Source organism: Odocoileus virginianus, chromosome 18 (genome assembly GCF_023699985.2).
Source record: "Odocoileus virginianus isolate 20LAN1187 ecotype Illinois chromosome 18, Ovbor_1.2, whole genome shotgun sequence".
NCBI lineage: Eukaryota > Metazoa > Chordata > Mammalia > Artiodactyla > Cervidae > Odocoileus > Odocoileus virginianus.
Window position 1 is genome coordinate 53,179,589 of NC_069691.1, and position 7,222 is coordinate 53,186,810.

At 50.3% G+C, this 7,222-nt stretch overlaps 1 protein-coding gene across 3 annotated transcripts in view; it reads right to left on the reverse strand.

Moving 5' to 3' along the window:
- CLCN3 (chloride voltage-gated channel 3) overlaps positions 1–5,464 on the reverse strand; it is a 98,030-nt gene extending 92,566 nt beyond the window's left edge. The window contains exon 1 of one of the 3 annotated variants that reach the window (XM_020904343.2): positions 5,232–5,464. The gene's annotated coding sequence lies outside the window, so the exon portion shown is untranslated. Of the gene's footprint in view, positions 1–5,017; positions 5,206–5,231 lie in introns of those variants that run through there. The other 2 variants (XM_020904346.2, XM_020904344.2) reach the window with 2 other exon arrangements.
- Between the last annotated feature and the right edge of the window lie 1,758 nt (positions 5,465–7,222).

Consider the following 7,222-nt stretch of genomic DNA (forward strand, 5'->3'; position numbering starts at 1 on the left):
CGGCACGAAGTGAGAAGCGCGCAGGAGAGGCACACGGCGAGTACAGGCGGCGGCACGAAGTGAGAAGCGCGCAGGAGAGGCACGCGGCGAGTACAGGCGGCGGCAGGAAGCGAGAAGAGCGCGGGAGAGGCACGCGGCGAGTACAGGTGGCGGCACGAAACGAGAAGCGCGCGGGAGAGGCACGCGGCGAGTACAGGCGGCGGCAGGAAGTGAGACGCGCGCGGGAGAGGCACGCGGCGAGTACAGGCGGCGGCAGGAAGTGAGAAGCGCGCGGGAGAGGCACGCGGCGAGTACAGGCAGCGGCACGAAGTGAGAAGCGCGCAGGAGAGGCACGCGGCGAGTACAGGCGGCGGCAGGAAGTGAGAAGCGCGCGGGAGAGGCACGCGGCGAGTACAGGCGGCGGCAGGAAGTGAGAAGCGCGCGGGAGAGGCACGCGGCGAGTACAGGCGGCGGCAGGAAGTGAGAAGAGCGCGGGAGAGGCACGCGGCGAGTACAGGCGGCGGCACGTAGTGAGACGCGCGGAGAGGCACGCGGCGAGGACAGGCGGCGGCAGGAAGTGAGAAGCGCGCGGGAGAGGCACGCGGCGAGTACAGGCGGCGGCAGGAAGTGAGAAGCACGCAGGAGAGGCACACGGCGAGTACAGGCGGCGGCAGGAAGTGAGAAGAGCGCGGGAGAGGCACGCGGCGAGTACAGGCGGCGGCAGGAAGTGAGAAGCGCGCAGGAGAGGTACACAGTAAGTACAGGCGGCGGCAAGAACACGCAGGAACACGCTGCTGGCTGGGAACGTCTGCAAACGCTGAAGAGGACACGAGCACTGCAGGACCAGGATGCATTAACTAGGCCAACCGTGAGGCGACAATGCAATGAGGGGAAAAAGCAGCGTCATACGACCTGCTCAGTCAGCTCATGTAAGAGGTGGGGACTAGAGGGCAGCTGGCGAGGCGCCCAGAAACAGGGAGGGGCTCTTGGGTTCTGCTGAGGAACCAATTCACTCACTCAGGTCAACACATGGTAAACCACAAAGTCTTTTAAGAGAAGTCACCTGATCGGAAGTGAACTTTAACAAGCCAACCGCGGAGGCAGTGTGGAGGGCAGAGGAGAAGGGCAGGAGACTGAAGACCAGCTCTGGGGAGGAGTCCGGGGGCCCTTACTCCAGGGGCCCCTTCAGCAAGCCTGAGTATAACACAATGAGGGCATCACTGCACCGAGTCACAGTGACGTGACAGCAGGAAGGGCTGTCAGGACCACGGAGGAGGCCATGGTAACTAACAGAATGCAAGCAGGCAGCAGGCAAGGTCTGGATACCCGCTTGGTCTCTGGCTTGATTAACTGGTTCAAGAGTTGGAAGAAACAAAGCGCCGTCTCCCAAAGCTTACAGGCCTGAGCACCAGCGCGTGCTTTCCACACGCAGGGCCAAGGCCAGACTAGAGAAGGGGATGGTGACTGAGCACCGATGTGCTCCCCAAACTGGGGGCTGGGGAGCAGAACAAGGGAGACGGGACATGTGGCTCAGGGGCCCAGAGCTGAGGGAGGTACGCTGACTCTCCAGAACTCCCAACAAGGTTCTGGCTTCTCATCAGGGGAACTGGGGGGGTGGGGGGCGGGGGCTGAGGACCACCGCTAAGCTTCCAAGGCCGGTCTGTCAGCTGTCTGACAGAACAGCAGGCACAACTGGAGAGAAAAGAAAATCCCAGGTGTCAGCAACCAGAGAGATGAACGCAAGTCTCAGGATCGACGACAGCAGTGAGGGAAAACCCTGAGAGATCTACCACTTGGCCCCAAGGAGCTTTCTGGTAGAAACATCTCAGGAGCTAAATGAGCAAGATATTTGTCCAAGATTAAAATGTGACCGTGAATTTCAACAGAATCACTTACTCCTTTACTGAAGCTTATAAAACAGCAACTCATGTACCAGAAACTGTAAAAATAAAATAAAATATAAATAAAATTTTTATTGATTGATGGCATAAATTACACTTCCTACTGTCCTCAGGGATATGATAACTTTTTCCTACAAATTTGTAAGTATCCATATAATAAAAGGGGACACACATCACAAAAGACACCAGAACTGTTTTAAGAGTTCAGAGAGAAGACCACATCCGACTGTAGCTGATGATGACAAGCATTCTTTGGAAGAGATACACGACCTGGATCTTAAAAATGGGGGAGGGGGGTATTCCCTGGTGGTCCAGAGGTTAGCACTCAGAGCTTCCAGTGCTGGTGGGGACCCGAGTTCAAACCCTGGGCGGTGAACTAATCTCTCACAAGCCACCATGACACAGCTGGGAAAAAAAAGGTGGGACCTCACTGGGGCAGAGATGAGAGAAGAGGTTAGTTAGCTGAAGCAAAAGCACTGGCATGAATCAAGCTATGGAGTCAAGAGGGTAACAAAGACATTTACGGATGAGAGAGTTTATGCACAAGTCCAACACAAGGTTCACGGTCAAATAAGTTTGGGTAATAAAACACACACCCCCAGAAACGTCAAGGCTAAGAGCATGAGAAAGCTTCTTGAGAAAACAAATTAACAGTTTTTCTCAAATCTATTTTACAAAGGAACGGTTCCTCTATCCTTTACATCATGAAACGTCGATCACGACATCAGAACATCACCAGATTAAAGAATGTATCCTGATACAAATAGTCAGTACTTATAAGAAACAAGGATAATTAAACTGATTTCTTCCCAATGTAACATTTGTTGACATTTTATCCTACTGTCCATTAAGATAGCTGCATGTCTAAATTGCTGGACCTTTTATATTTTTCTTCAAAAAAGTACTAAATGCATAACCTGCTAAAGGAGGCGGCTATCTATTCTGAAGAAAATTTCCTAGATACAAAATATTTTTTAGATCCAGTAAAAAAGTTAAATGCCAGATGATTTTAAAAGGAAAAACACACACAAGTACAAAGCTCAGACTATCACAAGTGAAAAGGTAAACAACCCAACAATAAGATGCTGTGGAAGACGTCACTTTGAAAACTAATTTTCATGACTTTATAAGGCAGAAACTGTTTAACTACTTCCCATGAGGGCAAGAAATATGTTTACCTGACTTCGTTGCAATCAAAGTTGCAGATCAAATCTCTCTATATTTCAGCAATGCAAATGGGCAGTTTCCTCATGTAGGTTCATCTTTCATTTTATTCTTAACTGAAGAACACTGATCTTTAAGAATCAAAATGTATCATAGCTACTGTGTTTAAATACACATGTGAAAGTATAATTAAAAAAAAAAGTTTATTAGAGTTGTGGAAGAATAATTTAAAAAAGGGTACTCCAGAGCTTCTATGATTTTATATTACTTTTATATTGAAGAATGAATGGACCTATGATACCATCTGTCTCACCCTACCTTTTCTTCTAGTATTTTGTTGAGTCTTACTTGCCTTGAAGTGCAGCCACTGACAGCAAGAGGTCTGAAATCACAGTGTCAGGCTTCAGTCTCCATTCTGACACTGACTGAGACCTTGGGCAAGGTATTCAGATCCTCTATGCATGTTTCCACGTCTCTATGATGGGAAAAATCAAAGTACCTACTCCAAGGAGCTGACATGAGAACTCAGATAATACACAAAACCACTTCAGAAAGATCCTGAACCACAGAATTTGCTCAGTAAATGCTAACCCTTATCATATTTTAGGTCCCTGCTGAAAAGTTTTGACTAGAAACTAAGCTGAAAGTTCCACAAAGCAGTGACAGTGGCCCAGCTTCCCAGGATGCCGCTCTGGCCTCTGACCCACCACAGAGATCAAATCTGGCTTCCTGAGCAGTCTGAAAATTATTACCAACAGGTCACAACAGGAAATGGAAAGCCTATCACCATCATGAGCTGGAAAACAGCCAACTCACTAGCACAAAACCATAACTTGAGCAAACCTTTCCCCTAAACTGGATCTATCCAAAGCTAGGTTAACTCATTTGCATTCCTAATGAGCTATGTATGATTGAAAATACACAATAAAACACAAGCTCCAACTAAAGATGTACGTACTATACATTCATATTGACCTCTTGAAATAATTTCAGGTGTTTTTCAAACAAAGAATCAGTCTTTGAAGAGTGTGTGGGGTAAGGTGTGGGAGGAGATGCAATCTGGCCTGGGTTCTGCCAATAATAGGCTGTTCCTATCAACCACAGGTCATAAACTGCAGGCTTAATCTGAGTAAATATCTGTATGGCACACACCTGACTTTTAAGCCTTATTGTGCAACAAAAAAACAATCAGGAGTGGCACCTTTTAAGGTGAAAATCAACCATCTATACAGGTGCATTTAACTCCTGTCTGTCCTCTCCTGCCACACAGTCTTTTCTATTGACTCACAAAGCAAGTAAAATGGACTGACATCAAATTATTTATGTAAAGACTCAACAATCCTTTGATTGTTGAATAAACCACATAAACCACAATGATGCTGCAGGAATTGAAATGCATGGCTCAAAAAGTTTATAGTTTGCAGAACTGAACTTCTGAATTATCAAAAACAAAAGTGTACTCATAAAAAAAGTTACCTCATAAAAAAGAATTTTCTTCCAAAGGAAACACACATTTCAGCCTCTAATATGCATAAGGTGTACATAATTGTCTTCTATGCGCTCCAGTTTTAAAATGCTGTGCAAATAGAGCGCATAATATACAAAATCAATTTGTGTCTACGGTGGTCTCCAGTCCAAGTTTAAGATCAAAACACAAATGCTATGTATACACACAAACTATGGCTTGATATACACATAAATCTTTTAAAAAGTGACACTAAACAGTAAGTGTATATTTGGGCAAATTTTGCGAAAGTGAAACCCACAATCTCTTCCTGGCACCTACGTCCACTCTGTTCAAAGGTCTTTTGGCAGTTTCTGAAGAAAGCAGGTGCAAGCTTAAAGAACGGTCTCGGGCCACACCTGCCGCTGGCGGGGTCAGCGTCCCGCAGGCCAACCCGTCCCAGGATCATGGCTAGGCAAGCGACGCCGGCCCCGCCGGCTCCCGGCCCCCGCCCGCCGCCGCCACTCACCTCGCCGCTCAGAGGCAGAGCAGCCCCGGGGCCGCGTCCTGCGCCGCCGGCGGGCTCCGCATTTGAGGGCGGCCGGCGCGCCCAGCCCCACCGCGACCGCGACCCCACAGGGCTCAGCCAGGCGGGAGCCGCATCAAGTTGGAGCCGCCGGCTCTGGGGCCCTGGACTCGACCCGCTGCTGCCCAGAATCAAACACGACCGCCTTAAAGCTCACCTCCCTCTGGAGGGACCACAGCTGCAGCCATGCTCCAACTCGGGGAGAAACTGGAGCGGCCGGCCGCCAGCACCCCTCCTCGGCACTCGGCCCAACTCCAGCCACAGGCGGACGGTACCGCAGGAAGGGCTGCGGTTCCGAATCGTCCGGTCCGACCCACCGATCCGGGGAAGCGGACAGGAGCGGCTCGAGCAGGGCCGACAGGTGCGTCGGCGCCTGACGTCACCGCGTAGCCGTGAACGGCCGTTCAGCGTCCGGCCCGGTTGGAACCGCGTCGGTGCCCATTGGGCCGTAAGGGAGCAGGGGGCGGGACCTATGGGAACAGTGGGCGGGGCTTATGGAGGCAGGGGGCGGGCCTTGTGGGAACAGTGGGCGGGTCGTGAGGTAGGAGTGGGAGAACCAGGTGGGAACAAGGGCGGACCTGTTGGGAACAGCGGCCTGGCAGTGCAGCTGCAGGGGCGGACCTTAGGGGTGGTGGGCGGGCCTTATGGGCGGTGGGCGGGCCGTGTGGCGGCAGGAGGCGGGGCTCAGGTGCCTTGGGGCGGGGCCGGTTGGGGTGTGACCTTTCCCAGGTGGTTGGTCACGTCCAACAGGCGGTGGGGTCCTCCTGGTGGTGACCTCGCGAGAGGACAGAGGCGGCACCTGACTGCATGCGCCGAAGGTCGCTGCGCGAGCTCTAGTTAGACCCCGGGCGGGGAGCACTACGGCCCCCGCAGGCGAGTCTACAGTGGCGAGAGCGCTGATTCTGGGGACAGCCAGCCTGCCAGCCCATACAGTGGCCCCGACACCGCGCCGGCACCCGGTTAGCCGTTACGAATTCTCAAAAATGCTTGGAAATTGACTATTTTGGAGAAAACATGCAACCTGAGGAGGATTTGAATGGCAAAGCTGGATGAACTTCCTCTCGGCAAACATTTGTGGAACTCCTAAGGAGTGCCAGTGCGGATTCCAAGAGCAGGGAGGACCGCTCAAGGACAGGCCGGTGAGGGGCTCTGCGGAGTGGGGACGGCCTGAATCGCAAAAGGTGACCTCTGACCTGGAACTGGGGAGGGGGGGATGGTCAACAGCACCTGGTGGCAAAGAAAGGAAGAAGGGTAAAGGCGAATGGTACCTTGGTGTTACCGGATTGTAGGTGGGAGGGGGATACGAGGGGGGATGCAGGAGTCAGCCATTGTGCCCATGACTGTTGTGTCTTATCCCGCATAACTGGCAGTTGTTGGAAAGCTTTGTTGTTGTTATTGAGCAGTTTTTCTTCCCAAAATTTTACTGTGAAAATTTTCAAACCCAGAAAACCTGAAAGATGAAATGAGTTCATTGAAAACAAATAAATGGTTTTTCACTTCTTTAAGGTATATGATAAATGTTCTAAAATTTTATGTTTTAGAAGTCTAAAGTCAAGTTACAGTAACTGCATATAATGTGGAAATGTTTTAATCATGGGCATGACAGGATCAGTCATCTAGATTCAAAATTTCTGCTCTGTTAGCTTCTTTTGTATTGAGGTGTATTTTTTTCCCCTGAAGTTTGTGTCAGTAGGATGCAGACATTATAAAACTCTACCCAGAGTTTCATCTCCTGAGAATAACAACCTGTGGGCTTCTGTGGTGGTCCAGTGATTAAGAATCCACCTTGCAATGAAGGGGACACCCATCCCATCCCTGGTCCAGGAAGATCCCACATGGCTCTCGGCAGCTAAGCCCATCAGTTCAGTTCAGTCACTCAGTCATGTCCAACTCTTTGCAACCCCATGAACTGCAGCACTCCAGGCCTCCCTGTCTATCACCAACTCCTGGAGTTTATTCAAACTCATGTCCTTTGAGTCAGTGATGCCATCCAACCATCTTATCCTCTGTCGTCCCCTTTTCCTCCCGCCTTCAATCTTTCCCAGCATCAGGGTCTTTTCAAATGAGCCAGTTCTTCTTTTTTTTTTTTTTTTTGAGTCAGTTCTTCGAATCAGATGGCCAAAGTATTGGAGTTCCAGCTTCAACATC